General features: G+C 54.2%; 1 protein-coding gene and 10 non-coding genes across 11 annotated transcripts in view; 6 read left to right on the top strand and 5 right to left on the bottom strand.

Annotated features, from left to right (window-relative positions):
- LOC142820483 (butyrophilin subfamily 1 member A1-like) overlaps nucleotides 1-21648 on the top strand; it is a 646031-nt gene that overhangs the window by 90292 nt on the left and 534091 nt on the right. The gene's annotated exons all lie outside the window — the stretch shown is intronic.
- Nucleotides 1167-1249, bottom strand: TRNAL-UAA (transfer RNA leucine (anticodon UAA)). The gene has a single exon. It is a non-coding gene; the product is annotated as a tRNA-Leu (tRNA).
- Nucleotides 3743-3851, top strand: TRNAL-CAA (transfer RNA leucine (anticodon CAA)). The gene is made up of 2 exons: nucleotides 3743-3780; nucleotides 3806-3851. It is a non-coding gene; the product is annotated as a tRNA-Leu (tRNA).
- Nucleotides 5871-5943, bottom strand: TRNAK-CUU (transfer RNA lysine (anticodon CUU)). The gene has a single exon. It is a non-coding gene; the product is annotated as a tRNA-Lys (tRNA).
- On the bottom strand, nucleotides 9518-9589 carry TRNAC-GCA (transfer RNA cysteine (anticodon GCA)). Its single transcript has one exon. It is a non-coding gene; the product is annotated as a tRNA-Cys (tRNA).
- On the top strand, nucleotides 10577-10648 carry TRNAQ-UUG (transfer RNA glutamine (anticodon UUG)). Its single transcript has one exon. It is a non-coding gene; the product is annotated as a tRNA-Gln (tRNA).
- Nucleotides 11954-12025, top strand: TRNAE-UUC (transfer RNA glutamic acid (anticodon UUC)). The gene has a single exon. It is a non-coding gene; the product is annotated as a tRNA-Glu (tRNA).
- On the top strand, nucleotides 14646-14727 carry TRNAS-AGA (transfer RNA serine (anticodon AGA)). The gene has a single exon. It is a non-coding gene; the product is annotated as a tRNA-Ser (tRNA).
- LOC149522329 (U1 spliceosomal RNA) lies at nucleotides 16622-16785 on the bottom strand. The gene has a single exon (XR_016347498.1). It is a non-coding gene; the product is annotated as a U1 spliceosomal RNA (small nuclear RNA).
- On the bottom strand, nucleotides 17856-17971 carry LOC149522328 (U5 spliceosomal RNA). Its single transcript, XR_016347501.1, has one exon. It is a non-coding gene; the product is annotated as a U5 spliceosomal RNA (small nuclear RNA).
- On the top strand, nucleotides 21516-21598 carry TRNAL-UAA (transfer RNA leucine (anticodon UAA)). The gene has a single exon. It is a non-coding gene; the product is annotated as a tRNA-Ser (tRNA).

The following is a 21648-nucleotide window of genomic DNA, read 5'->3' as shown; positions in this document are numbered from 1 at the left end:
GATGCTGAAACTCCCCCTCAGTCTGGAGTTTCCCACCCTGACTGATCAGAATAACGTGACCTCCAGTGAGATACAGCCCCACAGCCCGGCCTAGGGATGGCTCAGCCAGTGGGTTAGAAGCACCGGGACACAGAGAGACTCAGGAGCTGCTCAGAGACAACCACTGGCGAGAAACAGAACAATTCCCCGAGCAGACGAGAAGTTCTGGCTCATTTGCTGGGACTTAAGGAGAACAAGGAAGTCCTGAGTCTCCTCCCTGTGACTTCCTCCCAGCTCAGCCAATCAGGACTGGGACTAGAACTGGAAGGCTGTGTCCGCACTGATGGGCTGTGTCTACACTGGCGGGTTATTGTGCAAGAAGGGCCGTTCTTCCGCAGAGCATCCACACGGCCCACTCGCTCTTGTGCAAGAAGTTTTACAGTAAAGCGTGGTAAGAAAGGGCTTCTTGCGCAAGAGCTACGCTCTTTTCTAACAGGTGTAAGTCCTCTTGTGCAAGAGGGCAGTGTGGATGCAGGACAAGGGTTTCTTGCCCTATAGCTAAAATGGCCATCAGAGCTTTCTTGCACAGGAGAGCATCCACACTGCCCACTCGCTCTTGTGCAAGAAGTTTTACAGTAAAGCATGGTAAGAAAGGGCTTCTTGCACATGAGCTACGCTCTTTTCTAACAGGTGTAAGTCCTCCTGCACAAGAGGGCAGTGTGGATGCAGGACAAGGGTTTCTTGCCCTATAGCTAAAATGGCCATCAGAGCTTTCTTGCACAGGAGAGCATCCACACAGCCATGGATCCTCTTGCACATGGCAAGATGCCACCAGACATAGCCAAAGGGACCTTCAGAGATGAAGTCCAGTCCCCTGCCATGGTAGCAGGGCAAATCACAGTCCAGATGGATGTCTCTGCAAAGCAGGGAGCTACCAGGAGTGGGGTTTGTAAGTCCTCTTGTGCAAGAGGGCAGTGTGGATGCGGGACAAGGGTTTCTTGTGCAAGAAAGCCCTATAGCTAAAATGGCCATCAGAGCTTTCTTGCACAGGAGAGTATAGATCCTCTTGCACAAAAGCACATCTCACACATGCCACCAGACATAGCCAAAGGGACCTTCAGAGATGAAGTCCAGTCCATAGCAGGGCAAATCACCATCCAGATGGATGTCTGTCCAAAAGAGGAAGCTACCAGGAGTGGGGTTTGAACCCACGCAGACAAACATCTATTGGATCTTAAATCCAACGCCTTAACCACTCGGCCATCCTGGTGATAGAAGAAAGGCTAGACGTGTGCAAGTTCTCTCTCCCAAATAGCCCAGGGACTAGCTCTCAGGGCATCTTCCCGGCCCATCCCTGTGCCAGGGCTTCCCACGGAAAGGGTGAGAGAGCCGCCCCCTCTGCCCCAGTGAGGAGGGAAGCAGGGAAAAGGGAAACTAAACAAGAGAAAATCCAACGTCCCCAGGGGTTCCGTGGGACAAAGGTCTGGTGGGGAAAATACCCCCCCCCCGACCTTCACCTAGGCTATGTCTACACTCCCAGCTTCTTGCACTAGAAATATGCAAATGAGTCTAAGTTTAGAATATAATGGAGCCTCATTTGCATACCTAATGAGCTGCCATTTTTGTAGAAGCGGTTCTTGCACCAGAGAGAGCTGTCTACACTGCCCCTTCTTGCGCAAGAAAACCCCTCTTTTGCAATGCCACTATTCCTGAAAATAATCGTCGTAGTGGCCTTGCACGAGAGGGTTTTTCTTATGCAAGAAGGGGCAGTGTAGACAGCTCCTTCTGGAGCAAGAGCCTCTTCTGCAAAAAAGGTCGCTCATTAGGTATGCAAATGAGGCTCGGCGATATTCGACGCTTAGCCTCATTTGCATTTTTCTCACGCAAGAATCTGTGAGTGTAGACAGAGCCCTAGTGTTTTCCCTGCCTTGCATTTGGCCAGCCCCCATGGATCAGGCCAGTGTTTCCAAATCTTTTTTTTATACCATGGATTGCCAAACCCATTCACAAATTTTTGAACGACCGGTAACATTATATTTACATATCTGCATATCCATTATGCAAATAACAAATCTGCAAATATGGAAATAAACTGTTGCCAGTCCCTACAGATCAGTGTTTGCAGGTATCTACACTTAAAAAAATTCACAGAAACAATTCCCCTCAGGCTGCTGGAGGGGGCAGCTCCTCCCCCAGGGGGACTGGTGCCTGCAGAGGGAGGGGCGCAGGGAGAGGCACCCACAGAGGCAGGGGGCATTTGGGACACCCTGGTTATAAACTTCAGAAATTTTGTCGGGGGCAGAGCAGTCGGTGCCCTCAAGTGCCACCACCAGGCACCTCTGCCCCCCCTCCTGCCCCATGGGTGTGGGGGAGCTCCCGTTGTATCTCCCCCCTTCCTTCCGTACAAGCCCTGCCCTGTGTCTCCCCTTCCCCAGCCAGGCTGCTCTTGCTCCCCCAGTCTCCTCCCAACCTCCCCTGCCCCCTTTCCTTTCCTGTGACCCCCCCCCCCCAAGTTTCCCTCCATTGCTCCCCTGCTACCAGCCACCCCATGTCTGGCATGATCCCTACAACCTCCCTTCAGCACCTCCTGTCTCCCCTTCCTGCCCCACCTCACACGTCCCTGTTCCCTTTCACTTCTCTTATCTGCCCCACCCCTCTGCCTGTGCTGGGCACTACCTGGACTCAGGCCTCCCCGGTGTCAGGCTAAGGGCTCTGGGGAGACATGGTAGCTTTGGGGCTGGGCTGCTGCACAGCTTAGGGCAGGGGTGGGCAGTGACTTTTGATGTGGAACCACTCCCAGGGCTGCACTTTTCCATGCTATTAATGGAGGAGGTGGGGGTCTGGGATGCAGGTTGGTGCAGACAGGAGCTTGGGGCAGAGGACTGGGGTGTAGGAACAGTTCCAGGAGGTTGGGTTGTGACCTGGGGCAGAGGATTGGGGTGCAGGATCTGGAAGGGGTGAGGGATCAGGATGGGGGCAGAGGGTTTGGTTTACATGGGGTACCAGTGGGTTGAGGGAAGGGAGGGGCTGGGGTGCCAGAGGCAGGCTCTGGCTGGGAGACTTACCTGGCTCACTCCTGGCCAGCAGCCCAGCACATTTCTCAGGCAGCCTGTCCTGCCCCCACACAGGCTCTCAACCTCCGTTAGCCAATAAGCTGAGGGGCTGCAAAAGGCCCTTGTGATGTCACTGCCACACCCACCCCTGCCCTCCAGGGCTAATGTCCTGCCCCAGGCAGCCCCTTTGCATGGCTGAGCTGCTCCCAGGGGTGAAAGTGACACATTTCTTACAGGGACTGTTCTATTGGGCAGAACACTGCTGGGGGCGGATACGTGTCTATTTGAGGCAGGTTCCTCACTCCCACCTCCCAGACACGTACTGTGGCACAAAGACTAACGGTCCCTGCACAAAGTGTGTCACAGGGATAAGCGTTAGCCCCGGGAACAAGCATCGCCCTTCAGAAGAGACACCCCTGGTATGGAGCCAACAAACCGAGGAGACACCCACCTCAGGATCCCCAGGCACTGACACAGACTCCCTGGCACAGGAGAATCCCAAGCCTCAGTTCTGCTGGCCAGAGTTTTCTCCTCTTCTGTTTCTTGTCAGCTCCCTGCAAAACACCTCGCAACGTTAGATGAGGGTGAGTGGGGATAAACCCAGCTGGGCTGTAAAGCGGCTGTTAGATGGGGAAAGAGAGGTGCTCCTGCCGCCTCCCCGAGCAACTCACACATGCAAGAAAACTGCCATTAGAGGATGCTGCATAGGTGTCAGGATGGCCGAGTGGTCTAAGGCGCCAGACTCAAGGACCTGTCTTTCCCTGAGTTGGGTGTTCTGGTCTCCAAATGGAGGTGTGGGTTCAAATCCCACTCCTGACACGTCCTCTTTTCTTAAATCATCTCTTTTATGTCTAGAGAGGTGACCTCATTTCCTCATTTCTCCTGACATTGTAGGAGCCCTTGCTCTTCCCACATGCTCATGAAAACATTTCTCCTAGGCTGCATCTACACAGCAGCGTTCCTTGGGCATAACGGCCATTACACTGCAATAACAATGGGAGCGTCTACACAGCAATTCCATTATTCCGACGTCTGTAATGCTCCATCCAGACCAGTGGTCTGAGGAGCCAGGAGGTTTCCAGGCTGCAGACAGACAAGCCCACAGGCAAAGACAAAGCAAAATCTCAGCCACTTCCTGCTCAGCCCAGCGGGGTCTCCGTGTGGCCCCCAGACCTTTTGTTTGCCTTTCCCCAGGTGCAGGGGCCCAGATTCCGCAACACTCACAGGCCCCACAGGAGGAGGCTGGTTTGATGCTTCACCCCACGGCCCAGCAATGAGTCCCCAAACTCCCCCTGTGCTCGGGGAGCCAGGTTAGCCGTGTGAATTGTGTGGGGGCAGGTAACATGAGGCCTGGGCGCTGGGATTATTTACCAGTTTCCCTGGGGGCCCTGCTGTTTTCACAGCACAAATATCTTTCCCTTCACCCCTGAGTCGTCCCTTTCCCAAGCTGAGAAGAAGAAGTTCCCTGAACTCCTGGGAGCTGCTGTTCCAAGGAAGAGGCAATTCCTGTGGAAAAGCTGGCCAAGAAAAGAGCCCCAGAAAATACCAGTGGACACTGGGCGCTTGTAAAGCTCCCTCTCGGGCAGCGCTACAGAATGGATCCGGCTGGCCATCGGGCTGACTAACCCATCAACAGACGAGTCCCCGTGAGACTTCTCAGCCCAAGTGCAGAGACTGTGGAGTCTCCCGCTCCCAGCCCAGTGGCAGAGGGGCAGTGCCCTGAAGAGGTGGGTCCCGAGGCAGCAGAGACCTTTGAAGGGAACGGAGACGTAAGGTAAGAAGGAAGGAGAACAAGTCACCTCTTATCAGGTGAGATGTGGTGGGAAACTACCAGACCCGGTGCAAGCTGAGCTCCAAGGGCTGGTTCCTCCTCCTGGTGGCTCCTTGCAGGGCTTAGCTTGAGAAGCGCCAAGGAGCTGTGTATGGCCAGGAGAAAGGGGGCAGAAGGAACGTGGATGAAGGAGCAGGGCGGCGGAGCAGGAACAAGGGAGGGTGTCAAAGGAAGCTGGGGGTGCTGGGTGAGAAGAAAGCGAGGGGAACGGGGTGGCTGGGGTCTGGGCATGAGGTGGGGCATTATGTGGCTTTGTGTCCACTTGCACCACAGGCGACAGCCACACTGCCCCAAAGGTGAACAGGCACAGTAGTGGCACTTCCAGGGTGGGCCCTGGACTGCGTGGCAACAATGACCTGGTCCCAGGCAAGGCACCACTGAGAAGTCTCAGCCCCAGCCCTGCCTCCTCCAGTCTCAGCCTAACCTGCTGAGCTCTCTCCTGAAAGCCAGCACACACGCTGCCCAACTCTGCACCAGGTGGCAGGCCCTGCCACTGCCTTGTGGGCACCCGCAATAAGAAAAGACCCTGTGTTTCTACCTGGCTTTGAACCAAGGACCTTTTGTGTGTTAGGCAAACATGATAACCGCTACACCACAGAAACACATTTCAAGAGATGGAACTTGTCTGACTGTTCTGTTCCTAGCTCTTTCTAACACCCTGCTCTGCAGGGGAGGGGGATGCTCCTTGTGAACACTCCACCTCTTGTTCTCAGGGAAGCGCCTAATTTCCTCACTAGCCCCTTGAGATTTGTATCTCAAAGTTGGAGCTGCTGTGGAAGGAGGTGAAGCTACAGAAGCTAACGGGGGACAATCAGCGGGCTGATGTGGCTAGAACTGAGAAGAAGAAAATCCTCTTCCCTTCTCCTCAGAAGATGGAAATTGCAGTTGGTTCTCTCTCTGGTTCTACTAAAGCTGGACCCCAGGAAAAGACTTTTTCTTTCTAAAACCCTGGTGAAAACTGAGAGCCAATTGCTCACAGGCTGAGAATGTGAGTTAAGGAAGGGCACCGCCCAGCATGGGGCTTGAACCCATGACCTTGAGATTAAGAGTCTCATGCTCTACCCACTGAGCTAGCCAGGCTGTGTGTGAAAAGGTTCCTAATATCCCATCTCAGGGTAACAGGAGCCAAGTGTTCTCCACTGCCTGACTCAAGGCTCTTTCTTGCCCCTAATGTGGGGTTCTGGTCTGTGAAGAGGTTTGAACTCGAACCCCACTCCCAACACACCCACTTCTTTCCCCACAAGGAACGGCCCCATTTCCATCTCTCCAGGGACAGGAGAAGGGCTCTGGCCTGTTCTCTGCAAAATGCTCAGCCTGTTTCATTTTCTCCAGGAACGAGTGGGATCCATGTGCCCTGTTCCCCAGTGAGAGGTATGTGTCCTCTTCCCCCCTTTCCACAGACACAGCAGGCCAGGGGGCTATGAGCCTCCAGAGGCCCCTTCCTACTTGGCCTCCCACAAAGCTGGGGTGAAAAATTCCTAGACCCCAGCCCTCCAGGGCCAAGCCATGGCAGAGGTAGGAGGATTCACTCCCATCTTCTCCTGCCTGCTCCCTGGTACTGAGGGGCTGGTCCCTTTCCTGCTGCCCCAACTCTTATTCCCACAATGCACTTTGTGCAGGGGCCATTGGTCTTTGTGCCAAGGTGCGTGGCTGGGAGCCAGGACTCAGGATCCTTCCTAAAATATACAAATCCCCCGATCTCCCCAGAGGCCAGGTGAGTGACTTGCCCTGCATATGTGACAGCATCAGACCCCTCCCACCCATCTGCTCAGTGTGCAGACCAAGCCCAAGGGTAGCACCTGGGTTGTGTTTTACACAAAAGTCTCTTGTTCCCTGCCCAGTTCCCAACATTGGCTGCTGATGCTAACTTCCACGGGGGTGAGGCTCACTGGTAGAGTCTTTGACTGCAGATCAACTGGTCCTTGTCTCAACTTCAAGTGCCCTCTTGGAAAAAATTCCTTCTAGTGTAAACATTTTCCTTTCCAGTTCCATCACACTCTGGCTTTACATTGCCTGAGGTTCTTGACATTAATAAGAATCCTTAATGCAGAGCTACTCAACTTTGGGATCCCTGGCAGCCATAATCAATAGCATTTAACCAGGATGGACAGGGCAGGTGTCCCTAGCTGGTGTATTCCAGAAGCTGGGAATGGGCGACAGGAGGGATCACTTAATAACTGTCTGTCCTGAGGATTCCCTCTGGGCAATGAACTTATCTGCTGTTGTGAAACAGGATCCTGAGCTAGTTGGACAACTGGCATGGCCCAGTCTGGCTGCTTTGATGTTCTGTTTGGTTTCTGTTCTTGTCCCCTCTGGGCAAGGGAGAAGTGACCCCTCATCCTGCGAAAGGCTAGTGCAGGTGAGCAAAGAAGCATGTGCCTGTGTCCCTGGTGGTCTAGTGGCTGGGATACAAAACTCTTGCTGGTCTGATTCCCACTCAGGGAAACCAGCCTGATGTTTCCCATGGCCACTGCCTAGTCATTTTTCTCACCTCATTGTCTCATGTTACAGCAGCTGTGACCCAAGAGGTTACTTCAGGCTCCTTCCCACCTCTCCCTTGCTGCTAAGGCAACACTTGCCATTTTCAAATGGGGCAGAGCTGGTGACTCAAACTGCCCATTCTCTCTCCTGCAAGGGCAGTGCTATAGGAAGAGAGGCTGACAGCTGACACAGCTCCGTGCTTCCCTTCTGCTGTTTCATCTCTCAAGGTTTGTTTCTCCTTCCTTGTCCATAGCAGGCAGCTACACAAAGGCAAGTCACCAAACCAGACACCTCTGTGGCCAGCATGGGGCTTGAACCCACAGCCTTGGCATTATTAGTATCAAGCACTAAACAGCTGAGCCAGCAGGCCCAGAAGTGCCCCTTTGGGAAAGACACCACAGGCAGCTGCAGGGACGTCTCTGCAGCTGCCAATGGCTCTTCTCTGATGGGTCCACTTGTGACTCACTGTGATGTGGGCTGGCTAGTCCAGTTGGTTTGAGGCTTGGTCAAGCTCATCTTGCCCTACAGGGCCACTGGCAACAGCTGCTCCCTTGTGTGCTGCTGTGGAGAAAAGCTTCCCTGGCAGCTGCTGAATTAGCTTGGTGGGGAGAGTGTTAAACTGAAGGTTTAAAGGTGCCTGGTTTAATTCCTGGCTTTAGCAGAAACCTTTGTCCCTATGGCTGAGCTGTTGGTTGAGTCCTCTGTGGAGAACCTGTCTGTCCCCCTAGAAGAGCCTTGTCTGCCCTGCTGCTCTGCCTTCCCTCAAGCAGGGGAGGGGAAAAGAACTCTCCTTAGAGGTGGAGTCAAACCAGCCACCTAGGGGCAGCTGCTCCAGTTTGCTCTATAAGCTGAGCTATGGAGGGGCCTTTTGGGGCTGCTGCTTGGTCCAGGTGTCTCTGTCCACAAGGGCAGGAACAGAATCCTGGAATCACCTTCTGCCCAGACTCACCCTCTTGGAAACAGCTGGTTGCAGAAGGTGAGGACAGAGGGTCTGTGCCCATCTGCCAGTAGCTCCTGGGGTGGGGGGCAGGGCTTTGTGTGTTGGTATCACACGTGACAGCACGAATGCCCCGATGCACATAGCTTGACACCCCTTCCTGGAGCAGCAGCAGGCTGGGAGGGCGGCGCGCTGGAATGGAACAGGCTGTCAAGCCTCTTTGGCTCCTGCCATCTGCTGCTACATGGTGATAAATTTTGGAAAACCCTGTTCTCTGGCCACATCCCTTCTGCCTCGTAGAAAGAGTGTCCTCTTCAGTCTGGATGTAGCCACTGAAAGAAGTAGAAGGGGATTGACAGGAGATGGGGAGTGTGGGGAGAGTGTCTCAGGGGTTTGTTGCTTTGGTTAGAGGAGTGGCCAAAACACAGGCCTCGCAGTGAGCAGGATTTGAACCTTTGCAGCGAAAATCTATTAGATTTCAATTCCAATGCCTTAACCACTCAGCCATCACAGCTGTGAGCTCAGCAGCACCTGGGCCACAGCAAACAAAAGATCTGAGGTCCACATAGTCGTTCCCTTCGGTGGGACCCTGTTTGTCTGTAGCTGTGACAGGTGAAAAACCAACAAATGGTCCTAGAATGAGAGAATCCTGCGTTGTGTCCATGTTTGCTGTCCCAGAGCGCGGACCCATGGCTAAGCTGGCCCAGGCACCTGCCAGGTACAGGGAAGATGAGGGAGGCAGCCCCCAGTGGTACCTGGCCAATGTGTCTGCTCCTCCCACCATCCCTCCTTATGTAGCTGGAGTCGGCTTCCTGCAGTTGAGCTTGGCCATGTCCCCGCAGCAGGAAGCCAAAGGCAGCAAGAGCAGATTTCTGGCCCCTAGTCAGGTCCTCTCTGGTCTTGGCTGGACTCACTAAATTGAACTCCAGAAGGTTGACCGCAGCCCGTCCTCCCCAGCTGGGTGTGGTTCTTGTTCTTCTGCACAGCCCAGCCCTTAGAGACCAAGGACGTGCCAATGGGCATCTACATCACACCCTTGTTGAATTGCTGGAAACGCAAACCAGACACACAGCGGGTTTGAGCTTGTTCCAGCTGAGGGATGCGTTTGCCTGGTTTATGTGTCTTGGTACCAGAAAACATTAACCGTTTGTATTCATTTAAAGAGTCCACATACAACAGAAATCCAGGATGTAATAGAACTGGAGAGGTAAATGTTTATTTAAGGAAGATTTCCTAAGGGGGAACTTGGATTTGAACCAAGGACCACTTGATCTGCAGTCAAACACGCTGCCACTGAGCTACACCCCCACACAAAACAAATACCTGCAGCCCATGTTGGGTACTGGGCAGGGAACACGAGGCTATTGTGTAACACACATCTCAGGTGGGATAGACCCTCACTGAGCCCAGACTATGATGGACCCTAACGAGGAATTTGTCCTGAAAGCAGCAGAGCTGGGACAGGACACAGGTTCTGTCTACACAGAAAAGTTATTTTGGAATAATGGCCGTTTAGAATAACAATGCCAAAGTCTGTGCAGCAATTCCGTTAATGTGAAATAATCTAAAGTAATAGATGGCTTATTCCAACTTCTGTAAACCTAATTCTACAAATAATAAGACCTATTCCCAATTAGCTATTTCAGAATGATGCGTGTGGAGATGCTCCACTTCCGCTATTTCAAAATGGTCCCTTCCTAGGCCCATTCTAAGTTATTTCTGCCAGGGCTCTAAATCGAGATAGCTCATCTACATTAGCAGAGCCTGACTCGGACTCATTCTGAAGTTTCCCTTGAATCACTGTTCAAGAATAGCTTATTCCAAAATAAATGTGCTGTGGAGATGTAGCCAGAGAGTCCTGAGAGATGAAACTGTTGGGCTATGTCTACACTCGCGGCTTCTTGCGCGAGTAATATGCAAATGAGGCTAAGCATGGAATCTTGCAGACCCTCATTTGCATACCTAATGAGCCACCATTTTTTTCAGAAGAGGCTCTTGCCCAAGGAGGAGCGTCTACACTGCCCCTTTTTGCACAAGAAAAACCCTCTTGCGCAATGCTGTTCTTCCTGAAAAGTAATAGATGTAACTCCTTCTTGCACAAAAGCCTCTTCTGAAAAAAATGGTGTCTCATTAGGTATGCAAATGAAGCTTGGAGATATTCCACGCTTAGCCTCATTTGCATATTACTCGTGCAAGAAGCCGCGAGTGTAGACATAGCCTTGGTGGGAAGCCAGGAGAGTAGAGGCCAGCCTGAGACCTGAATGTCCCAGGTCCCCAGCAAAAGCTGTATATGTAGGTTCCATGGTGTAAGGGACAGCACTCAGGACTTTGAATCCTGCAATCTGAGTTCAAGTCTCAGTGGGACCTGCTGGGCTGGTTGCTGTGAGCTCCTTGTGCTCTGTGGGTTTTACATTCCTTGTCCTGAGGCTCCCCAGAGGCAGTTTTACTCCTGTGCTGGGTGTCTGAGGCCCAATGGAGCTTGGTCCCCAGACTGATCAGACTTGTGCTCAGGTGCCTGATGCTCTCCCAGCTGTAGGGCAGGTCATCTGCTCAGCCCATGCTGGAGGCACCTGGACAGTGTGAGCTGAACAGAGGGTTTGGGTGGGGAGGGGGTTGTATATTTGGGGAAGGGTCCTGAGTCCTGGCTCCCAGCCATGCGCCTTGGCACAAAGACCAACAGGCCCTGCACAAAGTGCATTGTGGGAATAAGAGTTGGGGCAGCAGGAAAGGGGCCGGCCCCTCAGCATCAGTGAGCAGGCAGGAGAAGATGGGAGTGAATCCTGCTACCTCTCACACGCAAAGGGAGCACTAGCCCCTCTCCCATCACTCCACCAGGCCCAGCAGCTCCGTGCCCCACTAGGTGGGTGTTTTCGGAGGCCAGGGAGGAAGAGGGAGGGGTTTCGGGATGCTCAGAGCCCACAACTCTGCCTGTGAGAAGAAGGAAGGAGAACATCACAGACACTGAGGAATGTGGCTATTGATCCCACTGCCTCTCACACACTAAGCGAGGGCTCTGCCACCACCACGGGTGGGCTACACGGGGCCAAATATCGGAAAAATCTCTTCCTCAAAAAGGATCAGCACATTTGCATTTCTTCTGAGGGAGGGGATTCTGGGGGGAGCACAGTCTAGATGTAGTCTAGACTCAGGGGCAATGGGACACAGTTTCATGTAATAATGACAGGGGTGCAGAAAGCAATAAGAATTTTTTTCTCCAACTCAAGATCCAAATTAAAAATAAACAAAAAAGAACCATTTTTGCACCCAGTGGAACTCCTTGCCAGAGGATGTTATGAAGGTGAAATCTACAAGAAGGTCCAAAACAGAACTCGGTAATTTAATGCAGGAAAGTTCAATCAATGGCATTTAACCAGGATGGACAGGGAAGATGTCCTGAGCTGGTGTATTCTAGAAACTGAGAATGGGCAACAGGAGGGATCACTTAACAATTGTCTGTCCTGAGGATTCCCACTGGGCAATGACATTGGCTGCTGTTGTGAGACAGGATCCTGGGCTAGTTGGGCAACTGGCATGGCCCAGTCTGGCTGTTCTGATGTTCTGTTTGGTTTCTGTTCTTGTCCCCTCTGGGCAATGGAAAATGTGTGTTCTGAAGAGGACAGAAAGTGGCCTGTGAAAGGCTAGTTTAGGTAAGGAAAGAGTCTGGTTCACATGTCCCTGATGGTCTAGTGGTTAGGATTCAGCACTTTCACTGCTGAGGCCTGGGTTCAATTCCTGGTCAGGGAAACCAGCCTTATCTGTATTAATGAAATCTGCCAAGTCTTTGCCCTTTTCCATCACAGGGAGGGCCGGCGGGCGGGCGGGGGCAGGCTCTGGCTGGGAGACACTCCTGGCAGCCAAGCACATTTCTAAGGCAGCCCCTTCCCTGTGCAGGGGGCACAGGGGGCACAGGTCACACGCCTGGGTGAATAAGAGCTTGTGGGGACTGGTCAGGGCTTCAAGCAGGCAGCTTCCATTGGCCACAAACAAGCTGGGAGCAGGGACCAGGCATGAAGCCTTTTCCTCTACAGCTGAGAGACACAAAGGGCCCAGCAGCCCCTAGAGCCCAGGTACCCATAACGAGGCACCATGGCCCGTGTATCTCTCGGAAGGCGCAGAAAGGGATTGACTGGGGGCAGGGAGAGTGGCTCAGGGGTTGTGCAGCTTGTTGCCCTGGTTAGGGGCGTGGCCAAAACACAGACCTCACTCTGAGCAGGATTTGAACCTGCGCAGGGAAACCCTATTGGATTTCTAGCTCAACACCTTAACCACTCGGCCACCACAGCTGTAAGCTCAGCAGTGTCTCAGGGCCAGGGAAACTGGTAACTAATCCCAGTGCCCAGGCCTCACCTCACCTGCCCCACAGAATTCGCACAGCGAACCTGGCTCCCAGAGCACAGGGGGAGTTTGGGGCCTCATTGCTGGGCCATGGGGTGAAGCATCAAACCAGCCCCCTCCTGTGGGCCTGTGAGTGTTGCTGTCCCTGCTGTACAGACAGGGCCATGGAGCCAGGGAGAGGTTACTGAATGGGCCAAGGTCACCCAGCTAGTTAGAGCCCAGCTCTGCCCCCAGCTCCCTGCCCCACCCACCGACGTGCTGACTCCCTCGCTGCCAGGGGGCAAACGCTGACACTGCTGTTAGGTCCAGACCAGAGGGGAGTGTTTAAGGGTTATTTCAGAAGAAGGGTTTCCTCCCAAAATAACTGCATCTAAACGTGTTTTTTATTTCATAATAAAGTATTTTGAAACAGCGCCCAGATACGATTATGCAAATAGAGCGCGGGATATTTAAATCCTGGTTCCATTTAGAATTTCGAATATCTCCATTTGCATCCCTCTCTGGAAAGATGATGCAAGTGTAGACATGTCCTGTGTGTTGCAACCTCCCAGCACTCACCTGATGTTCCCTCCCCGCTGCCTGAAGACGTTTGGGAGTCCTCCTGCGTCTCCTGGAGTGGCAGCCCATCAGTGTTGTCATCCTGAAGCTGCAGCTGCTGCTACCCAGGTATCTCCATCCCAGACTCCACAACTATCCCTGGAGACAGGGGCTCCCCACACCCGGGATTCGGTCCAGTTCCTCACAGTATGCACAGTGCTGCGGTGCTTCCCCAGAGCGGGACCTGCCCTCACGGGCCCTCACATACCCCTCCGGCAATTCGTTGACCTCGGGTCTGACTTGGTCTAGGATGCAGGAGGGGGGAGACGACCTTTCTCTGCAAGGCCATCAGCCATTGGGCCATATGTTAGATAATTTCATGGAGGTTAGGTCCATAAAAGCTATTAGCCAGGGGATAAAATGGTGTCCCTGGCCTGTGTTTGTCAGAGGCTGGAGACGGATGGCAGGAGACAAATCGCTTGATCATTGTCTTCGGTCCACCCCCTCCGGGGCACCTGGTGCTGGCCACTGTCGGCAGACAGGATACTGGGATAGACGGACATTTTGTCTGACCCAGTACGGCCGTTTTTATGTTCATAGATACTTCAAAGTAGGAATAAGATCCTCCGGAAAAGGGCGCTTTTTCCGGAGGATCGGGGCCAGTGTAGACGCTCTTTTCCGGCTTTTCTAAAAGCCGGAAAAAAGCGGCGGACATTTTTATTTAAATGCCGCGGAGGATATTTAAATCCCCCGCAAATTTCCCTATTACGATAGCTGAAATTAACATGCCCCTTCTGGAAAAGGGGCCAGTGTAGATGTAGCCCTAATGAATCCCCTTTGAAGAAGCCAGATACACAGGAAGGGCTGATCACACCCCTCTGAAAATCAGCTTTCCATGGGTATCTGTAGCTGGCTCCAAGTCATGGGTCTTGACATCTCGTCTCCCTCCCGAATCCAGGGAAGTGTCTCCCACCGCTGCAGCCTCCTGATGCTCTACAGCCCTGTCTGTACAGCAGGCGGAGCAACACTCACAGCCCCACAGGAGGGTCCCTGGCAGCCTCTGATGTTCCGTGTGTGAGCCCCAGAACCAGCCCTGAGTGAGGGAGGCAGGGGGAGCAGCTCACACATGCCAAGGGGCTGGCCAGGGGCAGGACATGAGCCTGCCAGGCAGCAGTGACATCACAAGGAACTTTTACAGCACCTCAGCTTATTGGCTGGGAGGCAGTGACCTCACAGAGCAACCTTGGCAACAGCCAGGTGGGACAGGCTGCAGGGCGGGGGCATCTCAGAGACCCCCATGGCCTGGCTGCCTAGAATCTCCTTTGTGAGGTTTCCCCTTGAACTCACCTCTAAGGCAGCCTCAGACCAGAGCACCCAGGACCCCTCTGCATGACGGGTGAAATGGTTTGCTGTGTGAATTCTGTGGGTCAGGTGACGTCAGGCCTTGGCACTGAGATTATTTACCAGTTTCCCTGGCCTGCTGTTACTTAGAGCTGTGATGGCCGAGTGGTTAAGGTGTTGGATTAGAAATCCAATAGGGTTTCCCTGCGCAGGTTCAAATCCTGCTCGCAGTGAGGTCTGTGTTTTGGCCGCAAGCCTTTCTAGAGCAACATGGTATCCAAACCCTGAGAAGAACATGGCCTGTCCCATCAGAAAGGACACCTGGGGCTCGTCTACACTGGCCCCTTTTCCGAAAGGGGCATGCTAATTTTACAGGTCGTAATAGGGAAATCCCAGGGGGATTTAAATATCCCCCGCGGCATTTAAATAAAAATGTCCGCCGCTTTTTTCCGGCTTTTAGAAAAGAGCGTCTACACTGGCCCCGATCCTCCGGAAAAAAGCCCTTTTCCGGAGGATCTCTTATTCCTACTTCAAACTTTTTCCGGAATAAGTGGCCAGTGTGGACACAGCCCCAGGCTACGTCTAGACTGGCGTGATTTTCCAGAAATGCTTTTAACAGAAAAGTTTTCTGTTAAAAGCATTTTCGGAAAAGCGTGTCTAGATTGGCAGGATGCTTTTCCGCAAGAGCATTTTTTGCGGAAAAGTGTCTGTGGCCAATCTAGACGCGCTTTTCCGCAAAAAAGCCCCGATCGCCATTTTCGCAGTCGGGGCTTTTTTGCGGAAAACAAATCTCTGCTGTCTACACTGGCCCTTTTGCGCAATAGTTTTTCGGAAAAAAACTTTTGCCCAAAAGGGAGCAGCATAGTATTTCTGCAAAAACACTGACAATCTTACATGAGATCGTCAGTGCTTTTGTGGAAATTCAAGCGGCCAGTGTAGACAGCTGGCAAGTTTTTCCGGAAAAGTGGCTGATTTTCCAGAAAAACTGGCCAGTCTAGACACAGCCCCAGGCACTAACACTGGATGCAAAGAAGCAAGTGTAATGGGGGTGTAGCTCAGCGGTAAAGTGTTTGACTATAGGCAAAAGGGTCCCTGTTTCAACTCCAAGTGCCCCCTGAAAGGTTGATCAACTTCTTTGAAACCTTTGCATCTCCAGTTGCATCTCACTCTGCACTCGCAATTCGGAATGATCTGGACAAAGCAGAGAAATGGTTTGGAGAGACTACGATGAAGTTCAATAAGGCCAAATGCAAAGTACTCCACTTACGAACGATCGATCCGTTGCTTGCGCCCGCGTGCACGGTGGCAGAGAGAGAGAGAGAGAGAGAGAGAGAATGGGAAACGGCTGTCTAGGAAGGAATACTGTGGACAAGAATCGGCACAGCAGGGGAGAGGGCCAGGGAGAGGCTGGCTGTCACAGCGGACCACGAGGTAAACGGGAGTTGAGAGCGGTAAACGGGTTGCCAGAGCAGCGAACATGGTTCTGGGGCGCGTTAGCGGAAGCAGCAGCGTCGTGCGCAAGACAGGAAAAGTAATTCTTCCGCTCTGCACGGTGAGGATTAGGCCTAGCTGGAGCATTGTACCCTGTGGGCGGGAAGGGAGGCAGACTCATACAAATCGGAGACAGGGAATGCAGAAAAGTGCAAGAGAAACTGACTGTGCGGGGTGTAGAAGATTGGAAGGGAGTCTGCTAGAGGGGATCTGCTAAGAGTTTTCAGGGCCATAAAAGACTGATAGGCAGAGAAGAGAGAACTTCTGGTTCTTCTGAAGCTCGCGGGGGGGGGGGGGGGGCGGAGGAGGCCAGGACGAGAAGCAAGGGGCTGGGGCTACAGCGAGAGCCAGCAGGCCATTAGGGGAAACTTCCTGTAAGGCAAGCAGGGTGGCTGAAGAGGGGCATCAATGGCCTAGGAAAGCAACCTGCTTTCCAGGAGATGACAGAAGAAGCAGAAAAAAGAGCCCCCCCCCAGGGACCAGCCAAGCCTTAGCACAGAACAGGGACCAAGCAGAGAAAAATGCAAAAAACTAGCAATGCTCGCTACAGAGAAAAAAAAGAACAAGAACAGAAGCAGCAACATTTCTTCTCTGTTTGCCTTGGTCATCTGTCAGTCTATTTTTCACAGCATGCGCTAGGGGAAAGCGCGAACGCAGTCCCCCACTACCACAAATTATGCAGTCGAGTTTCCCGCATTTGGGGAAATCACAGGGGTCAGCCCACCCGCAGTGCAATGGATGAGCCTCACCCTGGGAAAACCACCTTCATGATCATGGTATCTCCCCTGCCAGGTAAGTATGAGTTCCACCTGCACAACCACCGCCTGCCCCCCACCGCCCAAAGCCTCTCACATCACAGGGGACGCCGCCTTGCGCACCCACACCGCCGCGCCCCAAACGCTCCCCTACTGCCCGCACCTGTCCCCAAGCCGCCCCCGACACCCACACCGAGCCCCGCTTGCCCAAGGCGGGCCCCACTTGCCAGCCCGCTCCCGCTCCCACAAGCCTCCGCTCGCGCCCACATCTGCATATGTACTCACGCCCCTCCGCCTCTCCGCCCGGGACACGCCCCTGCCTGCCTGTCTTCCCCGGGCCCGGAGCTCTCGCTCCTCTCCGGCCTGAGCCCCGCTTTGGCGGCGCTGCTGCACCCCGACTCCCGACCCCACCAGCACTCTCCCCGGCTGCGGCCCGCACACCCAGCAGGAGCTGGCTCGGACAGGAGCCGCCACTCAGGAGGCACCGGGTCCGTGCGGCTTCCGCTCTCGCCCCGACACCCCCGGTCCAACTGGGCCTGTCGGCCTCCGTAGCTGGGCGCATCCGGGCTGTGTCTACACTGGCCCCTTGAATTTCCGGAAAAGCGCTGATGATCTACTGTAAGAAATCAGCCACTTTACCGGAAATACTATGCTGCTCCTGTTCGGGCAAAAGTCCTTTTTCCGGAAAACTGTTCCGGAAAAGGGCCACTGTAGACAGCACAGTAGTGTTTTCTGCAAAAAAGCCCCGATCGTGAAAATGGCAATCGGGGCTTTTTTGCGGAAAAGCGAGTCTAGATTGGCACGGACGCTTTTCCGCAAAAAGTGCTTTTGGGGGAAAAGTGTCCGTGCCAATCTAGATGCTCTGTTCCAAAAATGCTTTTAACAGAAAACTTTTCCATTAAAAGCATTCCGGAAAATCATGCCAGTCTAGATGTAGCCCCTCTTGCTAGCACTACATAGTTCTATTTTTTGTTTTAGCTGGACTAGACTAACACAACTACTACTATTAAAAAGGTAGCACATCATAAGGTACAACATTTTCAAATAAGCACAGGCATCTACAGGCCTCATTACAAAAACTAATAGTTCAGTTCTGTTTTTTCACACCATTAGGCAGCTTCATCAGAGTGAAGCCTCAAAAAATTGAGTATAAACTCTTAAATGTTCCTCTCCACGGAAATCTTTAGTAAAAGGCGAAAGATTTATACGATCTGAAGAGAACCCAGAGTATACCACAGTTGCTGCAGAGGCGCTGCCAGAAAAACGGCGTCTGTTTCTCAACTCACGGTGGCTACACCGGACCGTCTGCAAATCCCCACCCCTTCTGCAGCCTGTTGCTCTGCCGTGCTGATAGCCCGAGTTTTGCGTGGGAGCCAGGGGCTTTAGGAGCAAACTCTGCCCCATGGACGCGGGTGGTGAATCACTGTGCCCAATGCATCGTGGGTACGTAAATGAGCACCCCTGGGTACACCCGAGCGTGCGGAGGAGCCCAGATCTCCAAGCTGCGGCTGCAGCCCCTAGCTCGCTGCCACGGGCCGGGCTGGGCAGCTGCTGCCGGTCCCACCGCTGTTCCGGGCGCAGGCCTCGTGCTGGTTCCCCGCGGGCCCTTGGGCCAGTAGCTTGGGGGTGCCGGGCTCCGCACTTCCCTCCGGAGGGGCAGGCGGGCTTGGGGCTCTGATTGCTGCTGCATGTAAGGGCTGGGGCGCGAGCCGCTGAACTGCCCCGGGGGAGGGTGGGTCAGCCACGGAGCCTACAGAGGATCCAGCCCGCCCCGCGACAGCAAAGTCGGCAGCTTGTCCTCAGCCTCCAACGCTGCAGCCTGCACCTGCGGCCCTTCTCTGTAGCCCACCCGCTGTGATCGAGCCAGACCCCGGGACACCCGAGTGCGATTCTCCCCCGCCTGGGCCGGCTGGTGCTGCCCCCAGTTTGCTCGCGCTGTTTAAACACCTCAGTCTCCGCCCCTAGGAGCTTCCCCTCCCTAAAGGAGCCGGGTTGGTTCCAACCTTCTCAGGAACGTTCACAGCGTGGAACAGAACAGGAACAGCCACGCTGGTGATGAAACCCTGGCACGGGGTCTAGCGTGGGGTTTGTAACCCCCTCGTCTGGGAGCATCACTGGAACAATTCTCTGACACGCTGTGCTTCTATTATCTACACGACGAGTTTTCTCAGCAAAAGAAGGTGCTAATTAGGATCTCATTTGCATGAGTCCTGATCTTATTTGCATATTTTCTGGCGAACTGATTTTGCACTGAGGGGCTTGTGCCTCGGCCTCCTCTGCCCTTGGTGCCGGCTCTCCCGGCTGCCCCTGAGCGCTGCTGGCCAAAGGAGGCAGCAAGGTAGGAGAGGGGGGAGGAGCAAGTCCCGCTGAGGCCGACAGCTCGGGCTCAAGCCTCCAGCCTCAGCACAAAACCTTCACCTGGCCCATGTGGCTCCCTCCTGCCCCCGCACACGCTCACAGGGGGAAACGTGCCCCATGTTCCATCCCCGCGCCAGGCCTGGGCGATGGGCTCAGCCCTCGAGCACCCCACAGGGCCTGTGACGGATGGACTGAGAGCAGGGCCCCACTGACACCCCCCGTCCTGCCCCACTGGCCTGCTCAGGGCTGGCACAGGACAGGCAGGAACGGCAGCCGGGGAGAAAGCAGCTTGGACTGACGGGCGGGTCTCACTTGCTGACCAGACTCCCAGGCCCTGGGCTCTGGGGCCAGCCCCCCTTTGGTCAGAGCACCCTGGCCACAATGCTACTCCAGGGGGCCTGGTTCCAGGGCACCTAATCCCAGGACTGGGGGGCTGGGGGCCTTTGCCCTGGAGTCTCAGAGCTCCCCCAGTGTCGGCTGCCGCTGGCCTGAATGGTGCTGGATGCTCCTGCTCCTCTCCCAGCAGGCTGGCCCTGCGCAGGCTCTGTGCTCGCTGGAGCCTCCTCCTGCCAGGTCCCCGGCCTGCTCCCTGCAAAGCCTCAGCCTGGCTCCTTTCCTGCCCTCTGTTTGCAGGGCCCCTGGAAATGGCTCCGGGCGGATCCCTGAGCCCCAGCATTGGGTGCAGCACTGCTGGGCCCCCGGAGCCTGGGCTGCAGCCAGGAGGGGGAATCTCCCGCAGGGCTGGTGGGATGTAGAAAGCTGCTCCCTGGGAACCTTTCCCATGGCAGCGCCCCCAGCCTGGACAGCCCCTGCCCGGCCCAGCCCCCGCCCCAGGGTGGGCAGCATTTGGGGGGGCAGGTAGGAGAAACCCCCTCTCCTCTTCCCAGAGAGCAGACCCCCCAGGGCTGCAGTGGGGGTATCTGGCCCAGGGCTGCTCTCAGCAGAGGGAGTTGTGATCCCAGCCTGGGGCCAGGGAAGCTGCTACCAGCTCGTGCGGGGCGGGGGGAGCCATCCCAGAGAGGGTGGGGAGGGGGATCAAGAGGGGTGGGGCAGATAGGAGAGGTGAAGGGGAACAGGGATGTGTGAGGTGGGGGCAGGATGGGGAGGCAGGAGGTGCTGAAGGGAGGTTGGGGGGATCATGCCAGACATGGGGTGGCTGGGAGCAGGGGTGCAATGGAAGGAAACTTGGGGGGGGGTCACAGGAAAGGAAAGGGGGCAGGGGAGGTTGGGAGGAGACTGGGGGAGCAAGAGCAGCCTGGCTGGGGAAGGGGAGACACAGGGCAGGGCTTGTACAGAAGGAAGGGGGGAGATACAATGACAGCTCCCCCACACCCATGGGGCAGGAGGGGGGGCAGAGGTGCCTGGTGGTGGCACTTGAGGGCACCGACTGCTCTGCCCCCGACAAAATTTCTGAAGTTTATAACCAGGGTGTCCCAAATGCCCCCTGCCTCTGTGGGTGCCTCTCCCTGCGCCCCTCCCTCTGCAGGCACCAGTCCCCCTGGGGGAGGAGCTGCCCCCTCCAGCAGCCTGAGGGGAATTGTTTCTGTGAATTTTTTTAAGTGTAGATATCTGCAAACACTGATCTGTAGGGACTGGCAACAGTTTATTTCCTTTTGCAGATTTGTTATTTGCATAATGGATATGCAGTTATGTAAATGTAATGTTACCGGTCGTTCAAAAATTTGTGAATGGGTTTGGCCATCCATGGTATAAAAAAAAGATTTGGAAACACTGGCCTGATCTATGGGGGTGGCCAAATGCAAGGCAGGGAAAACACTAGGGCTACGTCTACACTCACAGATTCTTGCGTGAGAAAAATGCAAATGAGGCTAAGCGTCGAATATCGCCGAGCCTCATCTGCATACCTAATGAGCGACCTTTTTTGCAGAAGAGGCTCTTGCTCCAGGAGGAGCTGTCTACACTGCCCCTTCTTGTGCAAGAAAAACCCTCTCGTGCAATGCCGCTACGACGATTATTTTCAGGAATAGTAGCATTGCAAACGAGGGGATTTCTTGCACAAGAATGAGCAGTGTAGACAGCTCTCTCTGGTGCAAGAACCTCTTCTACAAAAACGGCAGCTCATTAGGTATGCAAATGAGGCTCCATTATATTCTAAACTTAGACTCATTTGCATATTTCTAGTGCAAGAAGCTGGGAGTGTAGACATAGCCTAGGTGAATGTGGGGGGGTATTTTCCCCACCAGGCCTTTGTCCCTCGGAATCCCTGGGGACTTTGGATTTTCTCTTGTTTAGTTTCCCTTTTCCCTGATTCCCTCCTCATGGCGGGGGAGGGGGCGGCTCTCTCACCCTTTCAGTGGGAAGCCCTGGCACAGAGATGGGATGGGAAGATGCTCTGAGAGCGAGTCCCTGGGCTATTTGGGAGAGAGAACTTGCACACGTCTGCCCTTTTCTCTATCACCAGGATGGCCGAGTGGTTAAGGCGTTGGACTTGAGATCCAATAGATGTTTGTCTGCGTTGGTTCAAACCCCCTTCCTGGTAGCTTCCTGTTTTGGACAGACATCCATCTGGATGGTGATTTGCCCTGCTAT

The sequence above is a fragment of the Pelodiscus sinensis genome, chromosome 19 (genome assembly GCF_052426305.1).
Source record: "Pelodiscus sinensis isolate ZL-2025 chromosome 19, ASM5242630v1, whole genome shotgun sequence".
Classification (NCBI taxonomy): Eukaryota; Metazoa; Chordata; order Testudines; family Trionychidae; genus Pelodiscus; species Pelodiscus sinensis.
This window is presented reverse-complemented; position numbering and strand designations above follow the sequence as displayed.